Genomic DNA, 11,026 nt, shown 5'->3' on the forward strand with positions numbered 1-11,026 from the left:
ACATTTAAAAAATTCCAAATTTTCTTTTAAAAAATTAAGATTTTTTCTATATTTCATAATAAACTAATTTAACACCGTTATTTTATATAATTTTTTTAATAAGAATTGTAATGCTTTATTTTTTTTGTCATTATGTAATTATTTTCTTGCATGGCAGCCTTTATAAATAGCCCACTGTCCACAACCTCATTTCCATAACCTCTCGTAAACCTTCCTTCGTTCTTTCCTTCTTCTTCTTCTTCTTCTTCCATATATTATAATAAAAATAATAATTAATTCGTTCAAATATACACATACATATAGAATGTCTATACTAACAGAAAAATCTCCGAAACACTGCGGTAACAACAAGCAGAGAGTGGAAATAGGGAAGACATACAAGAGGTTGGTCTTTGCGGGGTCAACGCTGTTGACCATAATCCTATGCTTAATACTCCTTGTGTGGGTGATCCTCCATCCAACGAAACCCGAGTTCTCGCTGAGACAAGCCGACATATTCCAACTCAACTACCAATCGGAGGCCAATCTCATAAACTCTTCGGTGCAACTGACCTTATCCTCCAAAAACCCCAACCAGAGGGTGGGGATCTACTACGACCAGCTCCACGTTTACGCCTCCTACAAGGCCCAGCCCATCACGCTCTACTCTTCCGTGCCTCCATTCTACCAGGGACACGTGGAGACCAATCTGCTGTCGGTCAGCCTCGCGGGGACGGGATTGCCTGTGGCGCCGTCGTTTGCGTACGAGGTGGGGCGAGATCAGACGGTCGGGAGGCTGACTCTGGGGGTGAGGGTGAATGGACGGATCAGATGGAGAGTTGGGAGTTGGGTCTCTGGACGGTTCAGATTGACCGTGAATTGTGTTGGTGTGATGGCTTTTGGGCCCAATCTGCCCAGTGGGCCGGTTTCTACCACCAAAGCCACTCAGTGCTCTACCTCTGTTTAAATATTAAACACATATGGGTATTATTTTGTTTGTAATTAATAATAGTTATTATTTTGTTCGGTTTATAGGAGATATATATAGCAATCAAAGGTTAACAATTACACATGTATTTTTTAATATATTAAAATCAGAATGAGTGAATAAATGAAGTGCTTTTCTTGTTGTGAATATATATATATATATATATATATATATATATATATATATATGTGTGTGTGTGTGTGTGTGTGTAATTTTTTTTTTTTTTTTAGTTTGTTTGTTGCGTTGCATGTGATGCGTAGGAAGATAAGGGTGGTTTCACTTTTCAATTTTTATTGGTTATTTATATACACTTTGAATGATTGAGCAGCCAAATTTGGTTGCTTTATGGCAAAGGTATCTCTGAACACAATTTTATTCTATCTTGATAGTTCACTGTTGAATTCTTCTGTATATTCATGTAGTAAGGTGAATATCTGAGAATATACATATAGGATTGTTATAAAATTGAGTATACTAATATTCTGTTAGAAGAATGTACATAATTTAAATCATTGTATACTTGAAATATTCTCTTTTTTTTTTTTTAAATCCACGGTCAGAGAATTAAACTTATTATATTATAAGGAAGTGCTACAAATATTTACTCTGTATATCCACTTCAGTTTTGTTCGTTTACATTTTGTTATTTTTCGCCTCAAATATTTACTTTTGCACGAAGTATATATAATAATCTGCAGGGGAGAGAGAGAGAGAGCCAAATTATTACCATACCAAATACTTTTCTTTCTTCAATAACTTGAGAAAGGAAATTAATTTCTTTCTTAGAAAATAAACATGGAAATAATAAAACTAGTACCACAAATTTCAAAAGTAAGTGAACTTTCTGATGATCTTATAATAAAAAAAGAAAGCCAGCCATTTCGTACCCGAAAATGTCCCCACAAAATGACTATGAGACTGTATAGCTAAGAAAGATCCAAAACTGTTAGTCTTCAAAGAAAACAAACAATTTACTGCTCTTATTTTCTAGCTCGGTCAAAAGGTCAAAACACCAGACTGGAAATCACATACAATTAGAAATACATCTCTTAGCTTTACCATTCTAAAAGCTACTTTGCTTGAGACTTTGCCAATGTTTATATAAAATCAAAAAGCCGGGCTCAACTTTATGAAAATAGAAAACAAAAGTTCAATTAAGTTGTGATCACACAAGCAAACTCAAAAGAATCTTTTTTTTTATATATATGAATTCATGGAAGACAACACTATATCTTTTAGAAGAAATGGGGGCAAAATTTCTTGAAATTCTAGGTCTGAATTGTAGAAGAAGTTGTTCTGAGAGAAAAACTCTTGAATCAAATTGATTGGGAGACGAGATTCGAATATATTTCAAATCACGAATTCTTTACATCTAATCAGCTAAATATAGCTAAGCAAACAGGAAAATAAAATGACTTAGCAAAACGACACATCGTTTGCACTCTAAAAAATGCTAGAGTGAAGTTCCAAAAAAAAAATATAATATTTAGTTGAATACACTTTACTACCTACTTTTTTTTCGTCAGGGAAAACACCTAATATTACATTTTATTTTCACCGTTATTTTATTATATGTTGATGCAAAAAATAAAAATACAAAAAATACAAAAACTAAAAATAAATAAATAGTCTCTCTGAATACGCGCACACACGTATTATATATTCTCTCTCTGAATACTGAATACGCATGCGCGCATATATATGTGTTATACCGTCATTTTTCTTATGTAAAAATGACACCCCAATTGCAAAAACGACGTTACAATATAAAAGGACAATTTAGTCAAATGCTAAAAATACGCATGACTAAAACCAAGCGTCAAGCGCAAGTGACAAGCGCCAAGCGCAAGTGACAAGCGCCAAGCGCCAAGCGCCAAGCACCAAGAGCAAGCGCCAAGCGCCAAGAGCAAGCGCCAAGCGCCAAGAGCAAGCGCCAAGTGCCAAGCGACAAGCACCAAGCGCAAGCGACAAGCACCAAGAGCAAGCGCCAAGCGCCAAGCGCAAGCGCCAAGCGACAAGCGCCAAGCGACAAGCGCCAAGCACCGATTTTTTTCCTATAAATAGTTCATTCATTCTCAACTCAAAACTCAATTCACTCTCAAGTCATTCTCTCGACTCAAAATCCTCTCTCGACTCAAAATCCTCTCTCGACTCAAAATCTTCTCTCAACCCCAGAATTCTCTAAGCCAAATACTCTCCCAACTTCAAAATTATCCCGGATCACAAACAAAGACCGAGAGCCACCTCTCGACGGGAGAAAGAAAAACAAAAATCCAAGAATCCACTCACATAGCAAACACACTCGCCCTGAACTACGTCATGACCTGATCCCGCAAAGCGGGTACGTAGGCAGCTCACGAAGAGCACGGTCACACCCCCCATTCACCCTACTCGCTCCTAAAAAAACACAAATCCTCTTGAGAGCCGAGGAAACGTGACCCTGACAACAAAAGATCGAGACACGTCGCAAGCTCGCACCCCGACACGTGTCCCGTAAATGTTATCCGAGAAATCGCATTAACATTTTGGCGCTAGAGGGAGGGGATCCCGAGAACAACCACGTACGGGCTCTCCACCGGCAAACTCTCTTTTCTCCGAGAGGAAGGAGCTTCGACAACAACCAAGGAAATTCCACTACGCTGAGAAACCCACCATGTCGAACCACGCGGTTGTCTCCGAAAGTGCCGCCCCCCGACGAACGGAAGGCGTAGCACCCCACACGCGAGCACGAACGCAAGCGAGACATGGACAAGCACAAGGGGCCCCGTCGTCGAACGCAGGCCCATCAACAAGCGCTGCCCCGACGGCCAATCCGAACGCCACCGGCATGGCGAACCCTACCAGCCCGGTATTCATCGAGCGAGATGATCGGATGGAACGTCTCGAGAATAGCCTTTTCTTGCTGACGAGCGAGTTCGCGAGAGATAGGGAAGAACGAGCCATGAGGCGCCACGCTCGGGCAAGAGACGAGCAAGTGCAAGAGGCTTATTCGGGAAGCCATAGACACGAGCAAGGACAAGCCCTCGTTGAAGAACTCCACGATGAAGGTGGCCAAGACGACGTTCCCGATCCGAGCATCCGAGATATCCGCGAGCGAAGACAGCTACCTCAACACTCGGAAGCACGTCAGACCGATGGGCAAAGGGACCCGCGCCCACGATCCCGCACCAATCTTCCCCAAGCCGCTCGCTCCGCGGCAAGAGCAAGGACCGAATCACGAAGATCCGCCTTCGAACGGCTAGGACAAGGAGAAGAGGTCGCCGACAGTGGAGACGTGAGGAGGTTCTCACCACCCCGACACGCAAGGTCGCCAGGACGCCTAGAGCCACACATAGACTTGAGGCGCCACCTTAACTCCCGGTGGGAGATCCCAAGACACCAGACCGCCTCGGAGGCCCATGAACCACAAGAAATCGTCCCCCCGGCTATGACAATGCCAACGCCGCATGCGCCGCATACCACTCAAGCATCGAACGAAAGGGGACGCACTACTCGATTTGCAACTGCCACCGCACAAGCCGGGAATGAAGAATTAACCAACGTGGTCAATATGCTAAGAGAAGAAGTCCGGGAGCTACGAGCGGTACAGACTAGGACCCCGCTTGTGAGAAGTATGATCGAAGGCGTAGCTTCGCCGTTCTCCGCAAACATGCTCGCCGATGATACCGTAGGGAACTTTCGCCCACCTACCATGCCACTCTACGATGGAAACACGGACCCCCTTTACCACATCCATCAATATCAGACAAATATGAGAATGGCAGGACAGTCGCCATCGACGATGTGTCAGGCATTTTGCCTCACACTCACTGGCACTGCGTTCGAGTGGTTCCAAAGACTAGGACGAGGATCGGTCCAATCGTTCGAGGATCTCCAAGAGAGATTCCTCACTCGTTTCTCCGCCTCACGAGTACGAAGAAAGGATAAGTCTTATCTCTTGACAATCAAGCAAGGAAGCACCGAGGCGCTCCAACATTACCTCAACCGGTTCATTGAAGAATCGAACAAGGTGGACGACTATGAGGATAGCGACGCCATCTACGCCTTCATCGACGGTCTGCGTGCTTGTGACCTCTTGACGTCACTAGTGAAGCAACGACCTACCACAATGACAGAGCTCATTTCTCAAGCCACGCAACACATTTCGGTCGAGGAGTATTACGAAAGCCGAAGGATCCGTGATAGAGGAAGTCGTCGCAGGGACGAGGACGAGGCCGACAATGACCCACGACGGAAGAAAAATCGAAGCACCAATATTGCGGTCTCAACCGTCCGACCCTCTACGAACCAGAAACCCCTATTGGTCGAGAAGTTCCAGAGGAACATCGACTTTACGCCGCTCAAGACCACGCCAGACAGGATCCTAGCTTTACACGGGGACATGTTCACTGAGCCCCGACCCCTACTGAAGGACCCCTCGAAACGCAACAAGAACAAGTACTGCCATTTCCACAAAGACCACGGTCACCTCACCGCCGAATGCATCGAGCTCAGGAGGCAGATCGAAAATCACATCCAGAATGGCGAGCTGAAGGAGTTCGTGATGGCCATGGTTGCCAATCCGGACCCCGCGCCGAGGAGGCAGGTTCCCCAAAACGACAGGCGGCAGGAACGTGGGAAAGAAATTGTCGCGGGTGGAAGCTACAACAACGACACCCGAGGCAACGTGGCCAACGCCCCACTCAACTTGGTGACCACTATATTTGGAGGGCCAGAAACGGGGGATACGGCGCACGAGCGAAAAAACTATGCGCGGGCGGCGGTCGGAGAGGGGCCCTCCCACCATATCAATCTCACCCAGAGCACTTGCTCGGCCGCGCCGTTCGAAACGATCCACTTCACCGAAGAGGAAGCCCGCCAGGTGATGCATCCGCACAACGACGCCATCGTTGTAAAAGCGCAGATAGCAAACAATATGGTGAAGAGGATTCTCATCGACAACGGGAGCTCGGCCGACATCCTGTTCAAGGCCGCCCTCGACCGGATGGACCTTGGCGAAATCCGCCCGACCCCAGTCAAGACCCCGCTCTTCGGGTTCGCAGGAGAGTGCGTTTACACGGAAGGTTACATAAGCCTCCCAGTCACATTTGGACATGAGGGGGGAGCCCAAGTCACGCGCCTGGTGGATTTCCTAATTGTGGATCGACCTTCTGCTCACAATGTCATCATAGGGCGACCGACGCTCAACAGGCTCTGCGCAGTCACCTCAACATACCACCTCCTCATAAAATTCCCGACACCGAAAGGGGTAGGGGTGATGCGAGGAAGCCAAGCCGACTCCAGGGCATGCCACGTCCAGGGGTCCCGCATCAGGAAAGACAACGCCATGGTAGGGGTCATATGTCAGGTCGGAGACGACCTCCCAGGCGATATCAACAAGGCGCAAGCACTCGAGGACCTGGACCCACGAGAAGAAGCCGACACCAAAAAAGTAGAGGCGTCTAGCGATCTCGTGCCTGTGATACTCGACAATGCCAACCCCGAACAGGTCGTCATGATCGGAGCGCACCTGCCGACCGAATTAAAACACAAACTCGGAGCATTCCTCCGAGAACACAAAGACGTTTTCGCATGGACGCACGCGGACATGCCGGGGATCGACCCAGAGATCATCTGTCATCGGCTCAACGTGCTCCCCGGAGAGAAGGGGAAAATCCAGAAGAGAAGGTCGTTCAACCCAGAAAGATACCTCGCGATCAGCGAGGAAGTGGAGAAGTTAATCACCGCCAAGTTCGTCCGCGAGGCCAAATTCCCGAGCTGGATCTCCAATGTGGTCATGGTGAAGAAGTCGAACGGAAAATGGCGAATCTGCATCGACTACACCGACCTCAACAAAGCATGCCCAAAAGACTGCTTTCCCCTGTCGAGAATCGACCAACTAGTCGACTCCACCGCAGGACACGAGCTCATGAGCTTCATGGACGCATACTCGGGATACAATCAGATCAGAATGTATGGACCGGACGAGCTGAAGACCACTTTCACCACCGATCGAGGACTATTCTGTTACCAGGTGATGCCGTTCGGGCTGAAGAACGCCGGAGCCACTTATCAGCGCTTGGTAAACCAAATGTTCGCCAAGCAAATCGGGAAGACGATGGAGGTCTATGTCGACGACATGCTCGTCAAAAGCCTCAAGGCGCCAGACCACGTCAAAGACCTGGAGGAAACCTTCGCCCTTCTCCGAAAGTACAAGATGAAGCTAAACCCGAACAAGTGCGCGTTCGGTGTAGAGTCTGGGAAATTCCTAGGATTTATCGTCAACCAGCGAGGCATCGAAGCCAACCCCGAAAAGATACAGGCACTCCTGGACATGAGGTCCCCAACCAAGGCAAAGGAAGTCCAAAGCCTCACTGGGCGTGTGGCTGCGCTAAGTCGGTTCGTCTCCAAGGCCACCGACCGGTGTCAGCCTTTCTTCCAAGCCATCAAAGGAGGAGCCGACTTTAAGTGGACCGACGAGTGCGAAACCGCGTTCCAAGACTTGAAGACATACTTCGCCACACCACCACTCCTAGCGAAGTCCAGAGACGGCGATACCCTCTACTTGTACCTCTCCGTGTCAACGAGGGCGATCAGCGCGGTCCTCGTCCGAGAAGAAGAGAAGATACAATGGCCCGTGTATTACGTAAGCAAAGCGCTCTTAGACGCCGAAACGCGATACCCGGAGATAGAGAAGCTGTCGCTCGCTCTGGCTATGTCCGCGAGGAAGCTCCGACCATATTTTCAAGCACATCAAGTTATAGTAAGGACCGAGTACCCAATCAAGAAAGCCCTGCAAAAGGGCACTTCGACAAGGATGGCCGTTTGGTCCCAGGAACTAGGTGAATACGGGGTGGAGTTCCAGTCAAGAACGGCGATCAAGGGACAAACTGTCGCTGACTTTATCGCCGAGTTCACCTACGATGTGAACCTATGCCAGGATGAGGAAGACAAGCGGGGCAAAGAAGTCGTGGAAGACAAGGAAGCAGGCAAGAAGAGGAAGGCCGCCCCTGACGGGCCAGTCTGGAGTCTGCACGTAGACGGAGCGTCCAACGTCCGTGGATCAGGGGCAGGAATCGTCTTCGTCAATCCAGATGGGGAAAAGCTCAAATATGCCATCCATTTCCAGTTCAAAGCTTCGAATAATGAGGCTGAATACGAGGCCCTCCTGGCCGGACTCGACTTGGCTAGGAAGCTCGGAGCTGAGAATCTCAAGATCCACTGCGACTCGCTCCTCATCGTCAACCAAGTAAAGGGAGAATACCAAGCCAAGGAGGAAAACATGGCAGCATACCTGAAAGAAACCAAGCTTCGACTGGAGTCAGTCCCTTGGTACGAGATCGTACAGGTCCCAAGAGGCTCGAACGCCGAGGCCGACGCCTTGGCTCGAATGGCTTCAGGCGGTGACGACGAAGAGCTAGGTAAACTACCCGTCGAAACCTTGAAGCTTCCGTCCATCAGCAAGGAGGAGGTAAATCTAATCGAAGAAGAACCCCAGGCGAACTGGATGACTCCGATCATCAGGTACCTCCGTGACAATATCCTCCCCACCGACCAAGCCGAAGCCAAGAAGGTGAAGTACCACGCGCATAAGTATGTCTGGAGGGGATCCACGCTATACAAGAGAGGGTATTCGCAGCCGCTCCTTCAATGCTTAGACAGCGCTGAAGCGGACTACATCTTGAGGGAAATCCACGAAGGAATTTGTGGAAATCACTCTGCGGGCCAGTCCTTGACACTGAAGACGCTCAAGCAAGGTTACTTCTGGCCAACGATGAAGAAAGACGCGTTTGACTTGGCGCGAAAATGCGATAAGTGTCAGAGGTTCTCGCATGTCCCGAGGCAGGCCCCAGCTCCGCTGTGTTCGATCATCGTGGCACGACCATTCGCGAAATGGGGAGTGGATCTCATCGGGAAACTCCCAATGGCGTCAGGCCAGCGAGTTTGGGCAATAGTCGCCATCGACTACTTCACCAAGTGGGTGGAGGCGGAACCCCTGGCTACAGTAACAGAAGCGAACACTACTAATTTCATGTGGAAATCGATAATATGCCGCCATGGCATCCCCGCCTCGATCGTCACTGACAATGGTAGCCAGTTCGACAACGCGAAGGTCCGGAGGATATGCGAGCAGTTGAAGATTAGTAAGACCTTCTCATCGCCGCGCCACCCTCAAGCGAACGGTCAAGTCGAGGCCGTGAACAAGACGATCAAGGAAACTTTGAAGAAAAAGTTGGAAGAGAAGAAAGGCGCATGGGCCGACGAGCTCCCCCTCGTCCTCTGGGCCTACCGAACAACGACGCGAACCGCCACCGGCGAGACGCCTTTCTCCCTGACCTACGGGGTCGAGGCCGTCATCCCCGTCGAGATCGGTGCCCCATCATTCCGGACAGAAAACTTCGACGAAGAGAGCAACGATGAAGCCCTCCGGATGGAACTCGATGTGATCGAGGAGAAGAGAGCCGAAGCGTTCACCCGCCTGGCCGCGCAAAAGAGGATCATCGAGAAGCATTACAATTCGAAGATTAAGGCCCGCCGTTTTTCCGAAGGAAGCCTCGTCTTGAGGAGAGTGTTCCAAAACACCCAAGTTCGCGGGGCAGGGGTGCTCGGACCAAACTGGGAAGGGCCGTACCGAGTCCGGAAGGTGATACACGACGGGACCTATCACCTCGACAAGATGGACGGCACAGAGATCAGGCACCCGTGGAACGCGGAACACCTCCGCCAATACTATCAGTAGGAGTTAACATTTACTTTCCAAAAGCGGCCTTCCGCCCAAGTGTAATTTTATTTTGCCAAAGCGGCCACCGGCCTAAGTGTACTTTGAATTTCTCTAAAGCAGGCAACGCGCCAAAGTAATGAATGAAGTCGAAACTCGCGTTCAGTTTGCCAAACTCATCTCCTAATTTTTCATACAATTTGACTCAAATTGCATAAAAAAACTGGGGGGTTAACGAAGTAGGACGAACACCAAGCATAAAACGCAACGACAAATTAAAAAAAAAAAAAAACCAATAGCATGCACACGTGCGAAAATGCAGGAATACATGCGTTGCAATCATGACGATGAGGGCCTCGCGGCGTCGAGCCCCAAACGCACCTCAAAGTGTCCACGGGATCCGAGAAATGGGGTTTTCGCAACGATGAAACTCCGAACACATCTCAAAAATCCCGTGCGACCCGAGATGAGGGGACTTACGCCATCAAGTCCCCGACCGACCTCAAAGCGTCTACGGGATCCGAGAAATGTGGTTTTGCAACAATGAAACTCCGAACACATCTCAAAAATCCCGTGCGACCCGAGATGAGGGGACTTGCGCCATCAAGTCCCCGACCGACCTCAAAGCGTCTACAGGATCCGAGAAATGGGGTTTCGCAACATTGAAACTCCGAACATATCTAAAAAAAAATAAAAAATAAAAAATAAAAAAAATCCCGTACGACCCGAGATGAGGGTACTTGCGCCATCAAGTCCCCGACCGACCTCAAAGTGTCCGCGGGATCCGAGAAATGGGGTTTCGCAACATTGAAACTCCGAACACATCTCAAAAAATCCTGTGCGGCCCGAGATGAGGGGACTTACGCCATCAAGTCTCCGACCAACCTCAAAGCGCCCATGGAACCCCGAGCGTATCTCAAAGAGTTCTGTGCGACCCGAGATGAGGGGGCTCGCGCCATCGAGTCCCCGACCAATCTTAAAGCCTTTACAAGATCCGAGGAGAAAATGGACTCACTGCTCCGAGACCAGAAACACAACTCAAAGAATCCTGTGAAGCCCAAAATAAGGGAACTCGCGCCATCGAGAACTCAACCCACCTCGAAGCCTGCTCAAGGCGCAAGAAGGGAAAAGGCAGCAAGAGCCCCGCACAAGCTCAGAGCATTTCCATACAACAAACAAAAAAAAAAGAAAAAAAAAAAAAAAAAAACCAAAAAGAAAGAGCACTGACAATACTACAAAGTTTCCCGCACGACATGTCGCACGCGAAACTGGGGGGTTAATGTTATACCGTCATTTTTCTTATGTAAAAATGACACCCCAATTGCAAAAACGATGTTACAATATAAAAGGACAATTTAGTC

At 48.5% G+C, this 11,026-nt stretch overlaps 1 pseudogene; it reads left to right on the plus strand.

Moving 5' to 3' along the window:
* The first annotated feature begins 200 nt into the window (after positions 1-200).
* LOC149380477 (NDR1/HIN1-like protein 26 pseudogene) lies at positions 201-1,114 on the plus strand (annotated as a pseudogene).
* The last annotated feature ends 9,912 nt before the right edge of the window (positions 1,115-11,026 follow it).

The sequence above is a fragment of the Urtica dioica genome, chromosome 12, assembly GCF_054948205.1.
Source record: "Urtica dioica subsp. dioica isolate 48M chromosome 12, U.dioica_male_clone48M_v1_H2, whole genome shotgun sequence".
Taxonomy (NCBI): Eukaryota; Viridiplantae; Streptophyta; class Magnoliopsida; order Rosales; family Urticaceae; genus Urtica; species Urtica dioica.